The sequence below is a fragment of the Macaca fascicularis genome, chromosome 13 (assembly GCF_037993035.2).
Source record: "Macaca fascicularis isolate 582-1 chromosome 13, T2T-MFA8v1.1".
Taxonomy (NCBI): Eukaryota; Metazoa; Chordata; class Mammalia; order Primates; family Cercopithecidae; genus Macaca; species Macaca fascicularis.
This window is the reverse complement of record NC_088387.1, coordinates 3243463-3257711: the sequence shown is the minus strand read 5'-3', so window position 1 is coordinate 3257711 and position 14249 is coordinate 3243463.

Genomic DNA, 14249 nt, shown 5'->3' with positions numbered 1-14249 from the left:
CCACCACACTGGACTAATTTTTGTATTTTTAGTAGAGATGGGGTTTCACCATGTTGGCCAGGCTGGTCTTAAACTCCTGACCTCAGGTGACACTCGCCTGCTCTGGCCTCCCATAGTGCTGGGATTACAGGCATGAGCCGCCGCACCTGGCTAAGAAAGAAAGAAACATTTAAAAGGAACTAACAAGCAGAAGCAATATCTCTGGTGGCCGAGAGACGGTTGATTCCTGTACTTGCCCTCCAGAAAGTAGTCTTTATATAGCAAACTGCTTTTGGTAAAACATGGACAGTTGGTCACGTCTCAGACCCTCCTGCAAAATTCGTGACCACTGGGGAAGTTAGATAAGCATTTTTATAACAGTTGTCTACGCTACAGGCATTGTTTATTGGCCTGACTGTGGGAATACCTTGGTATTCAGGAGTCAAACATCAATCCTGATGGTGATTTCACCTCAGGTGGCGTTACTCTTGCCTTGCAACAGGCTGTTTTCTTACACTCTTTCCTCTGCGACCCTCCAAGACTTGTCTTTTATCAACATATATATTAATAGTTTCTCCCATTGGTTTGTTTCCCTTTATAACTTTGCTGTTTCTTTTTCCATTAACAGACCGTTCCTCTTGAGCCTCCCCTTGGCAACATGAGGATCTTGCTATTCCTTCCTCACCCTGCCCTTCTCCCCATCTTTGCCCGACTGCTGTTAATGCTACTGTAACTTTCACGGCACCCATCTTATAATGTTTGCGTTCTGTTTTGTAAATTAACTAGGTCTTTGGTGCTCTGCCAGAAGTTGATTCTAAAAATTGCAAGCCAAGAAACGATATTTACGTTATTTTAATTATATAAATATTAGTCATTGCAGAACTAAGTAGTGTGATTGGAGAAATAAATATAATTCACTGGTACTAAATCAGTTGCAACCATCAAAGTCACACGGATTCTTTTTTCTTATACTCCAGTAAATACTCAAAATCATGTCACATTTCAGTTTTCAGTCTAACCAATAATCTTCAAGAACTCTTGTTCTCTGCACCTTTTCTGGGTCAACCAACTGCTGTTTCATGGAAGCAATGCGCTCACATGGCGCTCTGAGACATCCACATCTTGAATCCTCTCTGCTTTCCCTGGGAACCAACCTTGGGCCACTTATCTTGGTTCTTCTCCTTGAAGCTGTTAGTTTTCCTAAAGGATATCTTGAGGAAAGCTTCAGTTCTTCGTATTCTAGGGGATATTCAAAAGAACATGATTAATCCATTAGGCCGAACTGTTTTCTCCTTTCTCCCTGTGTATTGATATGATTGATATTTTAACAGCCTGGAAAGCTAAGAGTGACGTCAACAGCCTCAGCTGCACTGAGAGTGAGGTGAATCACTCCAGGAGAGTTCTGAGCCCAAACACACACCGGCTTGAGTGGTCCTGGGCTTGCTGTTCCCAACAAAGGCTCTTAGAACTCTCTTTAAGCCTCAGTCAGCATTTGGTGATCCAGTGGGTGTTTTCCAAGCCAGGCTGTCAGCTTGAAGAGTTCTCCCTTGGGGCAAAGTCCTTTTAGCATCTCAATTCAGGTGATGAGTTCCCTTTAAAATGCTGAAGGAACATGATGTGGTGGCTCACGCCTGTAATCCCAGCACTTTGGGAGGAGAAGGCGGGCGGATCACTTGAGGCCAGGAGTTTGAGACCAACCCTGCCCAACATGGTGAACTGCTGTCTCCACTAAAAATACAAAAATTATCTGGGTGTGGTGGTGGGCGCCTGTAACTCCCAGCTCCTCAGGCGGCTGAGGCAGGAGAGTCACTTGAAGCCTGGAGGCGGAGGTGGCAGTGAGCCGAGACCACGCCACTGTACTCCAGCCTGGGCAACAGAGCGAGACTCAAATAAATAAATAAATATATAAATAAATAAGTAAAATGCTGAACAGGTTAATCCCTTGACCTTCTAAAATGGGGAAAGATGGGTTCCAGGGGCCGAGCACAATGCACAGAAAGAAACGACATGAGTCATTGGTTCCAGGAATTCAATACTCTCAGCCAGGGGCCCTCAGAGCAGCGAGTGCCAGTGGAAGCATCTCTAAATTAATTGGGTGTCTTTGTAAATCCAAAGGATAAATTAAGTAAATGAATTGTCTGAGGCCAATTGATTTGTAGTTCACATTTCCTCTGCAAAGGCTTGACTACAGATTTATTCACGCATTTCTGAAGCCACATGATTTAGTGCTGAGGCCTTCTTGGGCCTTTGATAACTGCCATGATTATTAAGGCCTTGGAGGATATAAAGTGTGTTTTTCCACGATATTTACTTATATCTTCTGTACAAAATGCATAAATATGTTACCAAGAATGTTACTAAAAACAGAAAAGAAAAGTCACGTTGTTCTTTCCCCCCCCCCACCCCGCCCAAGGCACTGCTTAAATATCATCTGCAAATTGTTAATTGTTCAGCTTGCACTTTTATGACAGGGTTGGACCTGGGGAATGAAAAGCAGCTCCCGGTGCTGACACGGGGACACACCTGGCTGGCAGCTTTGTTTTCAAAATGCCAAAGAGTGTAGGCTTCATTCCCTCATTCTGTAAGAGGGTACAATGGGCATTGTCTAACTTTTATTTCAGCTACTTAGAGGAAAAAAAGCTACCATGACACCTGTGATAGTTAATTTTATGTTTCAACTTGACTGGGTCACTGGTTGCCCAGATAGCTGGTTAAACATTATTTCTGGATTTGTCTGTGTGGGTGTTTCTGGAAGAGATTTGGATTAGTGGGCTGAGTAAAGCAGATCGCCATCAGTAATACAGGCGGGCATTGCCCAATCTACTGAAGACCCAAACAGAACAAAACTGGAGCAGGAGGGAGGATTTGCCATCTCTCTGTCCGATGCTTGCCACCTTCCCCCAGTGCCCCTGCTTTTCAGGCCTTCAGACTCAATCTACACCACTGGCCCTCCAGCTCTTGGACCTCTGAACTAACCCCCAGCTTTCCTGAGTCTCCAGCTTGCAGACAGCAGATCGTGGGCCTTCCCAGCCTCCGTACTCAGGGGAACCAATGCCTTATAATAAATTTCTTCACGTGCAGTCTTGCATTGCTTCACAGTGAGGATACATTCTGAAACATGCGTTGTTAGGCAATTAAGTCATTGTGTGGACATCATAGAATGCACTTAAACAAGCCTATAGGCTCTATGGTATAGCCTGTTGCTCCTAGAATACAAACCTATACAGCATGATACTGTACTGGATACTGCAGGCCATGTAACACATGGTAAGTATTCGTGTATCTAAACATAGAAAAGACACAGTAAGGCTGGGTGCGGTGGCTCATGCCTGTAATCCCAGCACTTGAGGTTGGGAGTTTGAGACCAGCCTGGCGAAAATGGGGAAACCCCATCTCTTCTAAAAATACAAAAATTAACTGGATGTGGTGGTGCATTCTGGTAGTCGCAGCTACTCAGGAGGCTGAGGCAAAAGAATCGCTTGAACCCAGGAGGCGGAGGTTGCAGTGAGCTGAGATCACCCCACTGCACTCCAGCCAGGGGAACAGAGAGACTCCATCTCAAAAAAAAAAAAAAAAAAAAGAGAGAGAGAAAAGGCATGGTAAAAATACTGTTGTATGTGTGGCCTGTCATTCACCAAAACGTTGTTATATGGTACATAACTATATATCTATATGCTATTGGTTCTGTTTCTCTGAGAACCTGGACGAATATACCACCTAATGGTGATCTCTAATGTTGCAAGGACAATAACTGTCTTACCTGTCCTCACACATTTTATTGTGAAGTGACACTGTGTGTTGTCCGGACTGAGAATTTACCAGCTATAACTTCCCCCCGCTTCAGAAACAGATTGGAAAATCGTAATCAACAAAAAGTGTGTTCACTGAGAGAAGTCACCCACTGTTCAGACACAGAAGCGAGACTCTGGGGGCAGGAGGGCATCCAGGAGAAATGTACAGTGACTTTCCCTTTAAACACAGAAGCTGGAACAAGGCTCCGGGTTTATTTTGACTTGGAATTGCCTCTGTGGTTCTCAACCATCTCTGAGGAAGGTAAGAACCCACCCTCGCCTGTTCAAGGCTGGCTTCCAGCTCAGGAGGAAGGCTGGGGGGTGGGAATTAGGAATCCCTCCCCACCCCGCCCAAAACACACACACATGCACGCACACACAAACACACATGTCCAAAGCTGACTGTTATTCTCTGGGGTTGTATTTCAAGACCTCTGAAGTCACCAAAGTCTCTAAAACACAGGTGGTCATGGAGCTTTTCATGATACACTTTTGGAATCTTCTACCCTCATTAGAACCAAACCACGGTTCCACAGGGCTTCTCCAAGAGCCAGCCCCATGGGACCCAAGTCCACGATGGCTTCCTCCATTCACAGTGAGCCGCCTGCAGGGACCCCAAGTGTGACCCGGGGTGGGGCTGGAGGGCAGGCCAGGCACTCTCGGCCTCCCGAGACCTTTCTCATGCCTGGGGTGCTCCACAGGCACCTTGATGCCTAGTGAGCGAGGAATCCAGCTTAGCAAAGAACGGGCATAGACATTTCCTGTTTGATTAATACTCGGTTCTGGGAACCTGACAAGCTCTGCTCCGCTTGGCACCTAGCACAGTCCCAGATGGTAAATCTTCCCTGTCACCACTGTGGTAACTCCCTAGAGGGGTCCTGGAATTGCTCCAGGAGGCCTTGTGCCAACTGCTAAGTCCCAATGTCCCCTCCTCGTCGTCTCACCAGCACAGTTCACAGTCCAAGAGCCTCGATGCTTCCATGAAGAGGCAGATCGGCACCTTGTTGCCTGTAGCCAAACCATACACGGGTGCACAATACAAAAATGACGACAGATTCGAGCTCAGTGGGTGAGAGGCAGCAGCTGTGTGTTTACTCAAGGTGAGGTCTGGAAAAGCTACATGGCTTTGGAGACTTGTTTGAAATGTGGCCGGAAAAGGGGAGGCTGACGTGGGCACGTGTCCCTGGCATCCGCTGCAAGTCCTCCTGCCTCCCCGAGAACACAGTGTACAGCATCCGGGAGACACTGGCCAGGACTTGGTGTTCAGTTACCTCCAACACCAATGACAGTTGGACTTGCATTCCCTGAGGCCAGCTCACAAGCCTCAGAGAGCTCACAGCATAACATCTTCTTCTGACACATGCTCATTGAACAACCACCATGAGCCAGGCACTGGGTAAGCACTGAGGAAACACGGGGAGAGTGACAAGGATGTCCCCGCCCCCAGTGGGCTCTCAGCTCACTGGGCAGAGGAGTTGGCCAAGTCCTAGGGCAGACACAGAACAGCCCTTCCATTCAGGGCACGTGGCAGTCACCGCAGCCAGAGGATCTGCTGGAGCAAGCAGGAGAAGCCTTGCTGCGGTCTGGATGTTGGTGTCCCCCGCACATTCCTATGTTGAAGCGTAACCCCTGTATGCTGGTGTTAGGAGGTGGGGCCTTTGAGAGCTGGTTAGGTCATGAGGGTGGGGCCCTGATGAATGGGATAGGTTCCTATAAGAAGAGGCCCCAGGGAGCCCCCTCACCCCTTCCACCATGGGAGGACACAGACAGAAGGCACCATCTATGAACCATTAATTGGGCCCTCACCAGACACTGAATCTGCCCCTTGATCATGAACTTCCCAACCTCCAGAACTGTGAAAAATAAGCGTGTTGTTTAGAGGCCACCCAGTCTATGGTATTTTGGTATTGCAGCCCGAACCACCCAAGGTAGGCATGGTATTCACTCTCTTGCAGGAAGTGGAAGAAGGGGTGGGGCAGGGACGGGTGGAGGAGGGGAGCTGGCGCTGAGACCCAAACCAAGAGCTAGGGAAAGCTGAGGGGCGGAGGTATTGTAGGAGACCATGCCTAGGCATTTAGAATTTATTCTAAAATCCATGAAAACTTGCTGAAAATGTTTGCTTTCATCTATGTGACATTCTTTTTTTTTTTTTTTTTTAATTATTATACTTTAAGTTCTAGGGTACATGTGCATAACATGCAGGTTTGTTACATATGTATACTTGTGCCATGTTGGTGTGCTGCACCCATCAACTCGTCAGCACCCATCAACTCGTCATTTACATCAGGTATAACTCCCAGTGCAATCCCTCCCCCCTCTCCCCTCCCCATGATAGGCCCCGGTGTGTGATGTTCCCCTTCCCGAGTCCAAGTGATCTCATTGTTCAGTTCCCACCTATGAGTGAGAACATGCGGTGTTTGGTTTTCTGTTCTTGTGATAGTTTGCTGAGAATGATGGTTTCCAGCTGCATCCGTGTCCCTACAAAGGACACAAACTCATCCTTTTTTATGGCTGCATAGTATTCCATGGTGTATATGTGCCACATTTTCTTAATCCAGTCTGTCACTGATGGACATTTGGGTTGATTCCAAGTCTTTGCTATTGTGAATAGTGCCACAATAAACATACGTGTGCATGTGTCTTTATAGCAGCATGATTTATAATCCTTTGGGTATATACCCAGTAATGGGATGACTGGGTCATATGGTACATCTAGTTCTAGATCCTTGAGGAATCGCCATACTGTTTTCCATAATGGTTGAACTAGTTTACAATCCCACCAACAGTGTAAAAGTGTTCCTATTTCTCCACATCCTCTCCAGCACCTGTTGTTTCCTGACTTTTTAATGATTGCCATTCTAACTGGTGTGAGATGGTATCTCATTGTGGTTTTGATTTGCATTTCTCTGATGGCCAGTGATGATGAGCATTTTTTCATGTGTCTGTTGGCTGTATGAATGTCCTCTTTTGAGAAATGTCTGTTCATCTATGTGACATTCTTATCATCTGTATGCTGACAACTCCCACCTTTACTTCCTCCCAGACCTCTGTTCTGAACACCACGTGCCCCTCTTGGTCTCTGGAAGTCCAGTAGGCACCTGTACACCTAGACACCTCCCCTGCACACGGATCTGCTCTTCCTGTGACAGTCCTTGTGACATTGTCATATCATAAGAGATATATTTGATTCTCCACCCTGGTTCTGGCACAAGAACTCTAAAAGCCTTGGGATTTCCTAAGAAATAGGGGTGAGAGGAATGTCTTCTGTTATTCAAGATGGGCCCCCTCTAACCATACCTGAGCTTATGGTGGGCTCCGAGAGAGCCTCAGTTGGGAGTGGTTGCCACAGGAACCAACCTTGTGACTACAGGGTTAGCACTTTCAGCTACCCCATCTCCTCTCCAAGGAGATGAGAAGGACTGGAGGTTGAAGTACACAACAATGCCCAGTGTTTTAATCTACCATGCCTAAGGGATGTAACCTCCACAAAACCCTTCAGCGACAGGGCTGGAGAGCTTCCGGGCTGGTGAGCACAGGGAGGTGCTGGGATGGTGGCACATCCAGAGAGAGCCTGGACACTCCGCAGCAACCACTGCAATGTCTCACCCAGGGCAGTCCTTTCATCTGCTGTCCCCGAGTTGCATCCTAATCATAAACCAGTAAGTGTAAGTAAAATGTTTCCTGAGTTCTGTGAGCTGTTCTAAACCTGAGAAGGAGTTTGTGGGAACCACCAGTTTATAGTCCATTGGTCAGACGTATGGGAGGCCCAGGCCTTGCGACTGGCCTCTGAAGTGGGGGCAGCCTTGCGGGACAGAGCTCTTAACCTGTAGGACCTGACGCTGATGGATAGTGTCAAAACTGAATTGAATCGTAGGACACCCAGTTGGTGTCGGGAGAGTTGGAGAACTGGTTAGTGGGAGGTAAAAACCCACGCACTTGGCGTCAGAAGTTAGAGCAGAAATGGTTCGAAGTCCCTGTTTCAGTGAATGGTTTGTCTGCCCCTGGATGTCTATGCCAGGCACCCACGAGTCACCACCCACCCTCCACATTCGGTGGGTGCCCTTGTCTGTGGCTTCCACTCCACAAGCCACCACGAATGTATCCAGGTCTGTGCATCTCTGCTCTCGCCAGCCTGGCCCCAGCCTGGCCTCCCTGAGCCACTGCAGCAGTCTGCCAGAGGCTCGAAAGCAGTGCTTAAGACTTGCATTTGAGAAAGATGGGTTTTGGATAAATGTGGAGGATGGACTGGGGGCCAGTGAGAAGGGGACAAGGGATAGTTTCAACGACGCGTTCCTTCATGTGTTCACTGAAGCCATGATGCTCCGTGAGCACCTGCTGTGGGCCAAAGCCTGGGAGAGGGCTGGGCTGGGGATAGAGAATGGAGTGTCACCCACAGAGAGAAGAGGATCATGGGGCGGGGAGATGGCCGAAGTGGCCCAGAGAGAGTTCAAAGGGAGCCAGGGCTGAGGCCAGAAACCCTGAGGGACAGACCGAGGAGAGGAATTGAGGAAGGACAGAGAGCAGGAGTATACGGGCAGAGGAGAGGCAGAAGCCGGGTGCTGCAGGACTGTGGAAGCTGGAGGAGTAGGTGGTCCCAGAGTCCCACACCCCTGGGGATCCAGGAAGGTAAGAAGGAAGTCAGCAACAAGGAGGTAGAAGAGGTTCCTTGGCATGTAGGGTAGAAACCAGACTGTGGTGACGGAGAACTGTGTGGGGGTGGAAAAGTGACTGCAAGGCATGACCACAGGTGGGAGAGCTGATTGTGAAATCTGCAGGAATTTTCTGAGCCAGGCACCAAATGCAGCCAGTGTTAAAAATTAAATGATGAAAACTTACAGTTAAATAGGTTACATTAGAAACAAAGCAATAAATACTGAAAACTCATCTCTTCCTAGTTTGCTACCTTCTACCAATAGCTATTCCCCTGAGATAATGTCCATCCATTGTGTCCCTATGGCGAGAATGCTATATAATCACTCATGTCTATGCATCTCTTCCAACTCTGCGTGTAGTGTTATCTCATTGGTGGCTTGCAGTTGGCTGTGATGGGAGTATTTACACCACAGAAACCAGCAATCTCTTCAGATCAGACCTTTTTATTCCCAGAGAGCCAGGTGTGAAACGTTTACCAGCACCACTGGAGGAGTGAGATCAGAGCACTTTCAGAAAGACAGCAGTGGCACAATAGCAAATGGAAGGGAGAAAAAGACAGCAGCAAACGTGGACAGGTTTGTGGGCTTCGTGGCAGGGAAGTGAGCGCATTGCCTCTGATGACTTTCATTTCTCTCGGTTATGCTGAGGTCAGGTCACCTGCTCTGTGTGTGGGAGCCAGAGAAGAAAGCAGCCACAGAACAGATGCAAACCAAGGAGGCTGGAAGATAACAGCAGAGCCATCAGGACCGGCGCTCCTGTGGGTATGAAACAGGAGTCGTGGGAGCAAATTAGTAGGTGCACTGCATGGAGGGACGGAAGGGTCAGGAAGGAGCATCTGAATGTGAGATTTCAGAGAAGCGCATTTTGTCAGCGTTTCAGAGCTTCCTGTGTGCAGCATGGATCTAAAGCTGGTGGATGCAGGGGGGTGAACCATCTTCACTTCCTGTATGCTGATGGCGGAAGCAAGACATCAGTGAAGAAACATCACCAAATCATGATGAACGAATGCCATTGAGGAAACAAAGGACACTGTGGCACCAAGGAAGGAAGGGAGATTACTTTTCACAGTGGCTGTAAATAGAACTGAAGACTGAAAAAGAGCTGTTAAAATGGCTTATTTGAAGGTGAATGAGAGCATGTAATTCAAAGTAATTCTCCCTCCCATCCCCAATGCCAGCTTCCACGTTTCTCTCCCCAGAAGCAGCCATGGTTCATCACATCCATTTCCAGAGGTGTCCTAGAAGCAAGCTGTTTGAGGAGCCGGGAAAAGAGGAGCACGTGCAAAGGCCCTGGGGTGGAAAGGGGCCTGCTGTGCTCTGAGCTGCAGCAGAGCTTCTCAAGCCTTAACCTGCATTTGAATCACCCAGGGATCTTGCTGAAATCCTGATTCCTGATTCAGTAGGTCTGGAGAGGGCTTGAGATTTCTAACGAGCTCCAGGTGATGCTGAGGAGCCTGATCTGGATCTCACTTAGAGTATTAAATGAAGTCCTAGGGGATCATTAGCGATCCAGCCAGCCAGAAATGTCAGAGGAGAGCGAAGAGCAGTCAAGACAGGGCTGCCCAGATAGGTGGGGCGGCTTAGTCAGGGTCTCTGTGCAGTAAGAAGCTTGGGTATTCTTCTTCTTTCTTTTTTTTTTTTTTTTTTTTGAGATGGAGTCTCACTCTGTCGCCCAGGCTGCAGTACAGTGGCGCCATCTCGGCTCACTGCAAGCTCCACCTCCTGGGTTCACGCCATTCTCCTGCCTCAGCCTCCCGAGTAGCTGAGGCTACAGGCTCCCACCACCACGCCCGGCTAATTTTTTTTTTTTTTTTTTTTTTTTTTTTGTATTTTTAGTAGAGACAGGCTTTCACCGTGTTAACCAGGATGGTCTCGATCTCCTGACCTCGTGATCCGCCCGCCTCCGCCTCCCAAAGGGCTGGGATTACAGGTGTGAGCCACTGTGCCTGGCCCCCAGGGGTATTTTTAAGGTAGAACCGAAAGAACTCATGGACGGGTTGGATATGGGGAGTGATGGAAAAGGAAGCATCAAGGATGCCTCTTGGGGTTGTGTCTCAAGCAGGTGAGCGGCCTGGGCCAGCATTTACTGAGGCAGAGGAAGGAGCAGGGAGATTGAGAAGCCTGCATGTCACCAAGCGGAGATGTCAAGGAGACGAGGGGATGGGATGTGTGAGGCGTGGTGGGATGTGTGAGGCTGGGGCTCCGAGGAAGGTCTTGGCACGGAATGTAAGTTGGGAGTTGTCAGTGGAGGCATTTTCCAAGGCTGTGAGAACGGGCTATAGAGAAGAGCAGGAGCTCTAGGATGAACCCTGATGGGCATGATCTCTAGGGACTGGGTAGGAGAACAAGCGACCAGAGGGGCACAGAGGCAGGCTACAGGCGGCATTGCCAGCAGGATTTGAAATGAGGAGATTTTAGCAGGGCTAACTCAAAGGGTTTGCATTTCACCTTTTGCCCCCTCTTGCATTCATGGCGTCATTTGAAAAGACGAGACGGGAAGGAGGGGGAGTCAGGAACACAGGCAAAGCGCGCCTGCCCCGTTCCGGTGAGACCCGCCCAGCCACTGTCAAGTCATCACGGCTCAGTAACACCTGCTGGAAGGACAAAGGAGAGAGCTGCTGGCATCGAGTCACGTGTCCACACAAACCACAGAGCGAGCTGTAGATGCCAACCGCTTCCCCTTCCCGCCCTGTGCCTGTTCTTCATGTTAATCTATTACTCTAATCATTTATTCATTGTGTAGCAAATGATCGTTTTTCCTATCATTTGTTTATTACTATTTTTACTTTCATTATCACATTAGATTTTCACACATGGGAGCATATGGGGGACATATTTGTTTATTAGTTGATAACCTAAAATGAATATTTAATACAGGAACATTTTAAACAGAGGCAGAAAAACCCTTAACCCAATTTTATCTTATGCTAAAATTTCATTATCACCAATTCTCAGGCCTCCAAGCACTGTACAAACAATCCTTGAGGAATGAGTGTTATCAATTATTAATAACTATTAAATTAGCATGGAGTTTGATTTTCCCCTAAGTATGTTTCATAACTGCAGAGCAGAGAAAGAGCCTCTGCTCCCTCCTGGGTCTCCTGTTCAAATAAACCCGAACCCGGCCCAGGCACCCAGGAATCTTGGAGTGGCCAGCTGTGAGCCCACAGCTGTGCTGCTGCCCTGTGGGGCTCCCCGGGCAGGACATCCTCCGGGGTAGAAGGATGAACCCTTCTCCCGGGGACTTTCTGGCAGGTGCCTGTGATCTTGATATTCTCTGCAAGTGGCAGAAGGAGCTTGTCCCCCTCACCATCTGTTATGGGCTGAATTCTGTCCCCCCAAGATTCAAATGTTGAAACCCCAACCTCCAGACATCCAGAATGTGACTGCATTTGGAAATAGGGTCATTAAAGGTGACTACATTAAAATGGACTGGTCCTTACTTCAATATGACTGCTGTCCTTGTAGGAAAAAATTTGGACGCAGACACACACGGAGGGATGACCACGTGGAGACGCAGGGAGAGGATGGCAGCTACAGGCCAGGGACAGAGGCCTTAGAGGATATCAGCCCTGCTGACTCTTTGAACTCAGACTTCCAGCCTCCTGAATTGTGAGAAAAAAAACTTCTGTTTTAAATCATGTGGTCTGTGGTATTTGCTTTGGCAGCCAACACAAACTAATATGCCATCTGCTCCCTTCCCTCCCACCGTGTCTGATGTCCTTAGGAACCACTGTCTTCCTTTATTCCAGTATGTCTGGAAGGAAGAATATGTCCCTTTTCTAGCACTGAGAGGCCACCAACATTGAATAACCACACTGGGGTAGACACAGAGGGGAAAAGATTCCTGCTGTTCCCATCACAGCAGCCTTGGAGATGAGGAGACAGAGGGATCTGACCGGAGTGAGTCCCAGCCCGACCTTCTCCCACACACTCCACACATCAGCTATCAAGACTGAGCCAGGCTTGCGAGGGCAGAGTGGGAGGGAGATGAGGCCCAAGGTTCTCAGAGTTCAACTGGCCTCATCAGGAACTTCAAGATCTTCCTCTCTTCTCTGCTACCAACACTGTATGAGGGAGAAAAAAGCCAGGGTAAGATTAGAAATTCAGCCACCCACATCCTTGCAGTGGCTAACAGCTGTTAAGGGACATTTTATTTGTATTTTGTTTTGTTTTGAGACAGAGTCTCCCCCTGTCATCCAGGCTGGAGTTCAGTGGTGCAATCTCAGCTCACTGCAACCTCCACCTCCTGGGTTTAAGTAATTCTCCTGCCTCAGCCTCCCGAATAGCTGGGATTACAGGCGCCAGCCACCCCATCTGGCTTATTTTTGTATTTTTGGCAGAGACGGGGTTTCACCATGTTGGCCAGGCTGGTCTCGAATTCCTGACCTTGTGATCCACCTGCCTCAGCCTCCCAAAGGGCTGGGATTATAGGCATAAGCCACTGCTCCCAGCCTCCCCCTTCTACTATTTTAAGGAACACTGGTGCTTCAGTTAACATCTCATCTGGCAGGAACATTCATTGATAGCAACATCCTTAACATCTGACCGAGTTGAGTAGCCAGAGTAACTACCTCCAGCATCATGCTCTGAGGATTCCAGCTTTATCTGTAGTGAAACTTTCCCTGACAGCCTGCTGAGTTCCCCTTCCCAGATACAAAATCCTTTTGATCACTTACTATGAGTCAGACACATTCTGCGCTTTATCTCCTTTAATCCTCACCATAACACCATAAGATAGATATCATCATTCCTGTTTTATAGATGAGAAAAGTGGGGCTTAAAAAGGTTAAAAAAAAAAAAAAACCAGCACTTTGGGAGGCCAAGGCGAGTGGATCACCTGAGGTCAGGAGTTCGAGACCAGCCTGGCCAACATGGGGAAACCCCATCTCTACTAAAAATACAAAAAATTAGCCGGACGTGGTGGGAGCCTGTAATCCCAGCTACTCGGCAGGCCGAGGCAGGAGAATTGATTGAATCTGGGAGGCGGAGGTTGCAGTGAGCCAAGGTTGCACCATTGCACTCCAGCCTGGGCAACAAGAGCAAAACTTCGTCTCCAAAAAAAAAAAAAGAAAAAAAAAGAAAAGAAAGAAAGAAAAATGGTTTAAAAACTTGTCCAAGGTCACATTGCTGGTGCAGGTCACACCCCTGTCATAAAACCGGGGGCTTTGCGACTCCCAAGTCCAGCCTTGAACCTCTGTGGTTTTCAGAACCAGAGTGGATGGGGAGCAGCTGATGCCATCGAAGCTGTCACAGGCAGGCATGGGGACAGGAGGGAGAGCAGACGGTGGAGCAGCAGAGTGTCCCAAGCTAGTCCAGGAGGGGCAAAAGATCCTACGGAGACAAAGAGGGACTGATCATCATTCTGACCCAGCCCCGCCCACTGTCCTCCCTTCCTCGTCCTTGTTCAGGTGCTGTCTCTTTTTGTTTTCCGAACATTGCCAACATCTCTTTTAAAAAGCAGGCTTTATTGAGATATATTTCGCACACAGTACAAGTCACCCATTTACAGTGTACCGTGCAGTCGCTTTTTAATATATTCACCGTTGCGTATCCACCACCGCAATCAGCAGGGCATTATCGTTGCCCCAGATGTCATTAGAACATCGTCATCACTCCACACTAGCCACTGCGCCCCAGTCCCCCCAGCCCCAAGCAGTCACTAATCTACTTTCTGTCTTTACAGACTTGCCTATTCTGGGCATTTCATATAAATGGAATGATACAAATGGATGGTCCTTTGGGACTGACGTCTTTCACTTAGCATAATGTTTTCAAAGCCTAGTTTTAAAGTAAATTAAAAAATGGCTAAAGGTCGATGTGTAGT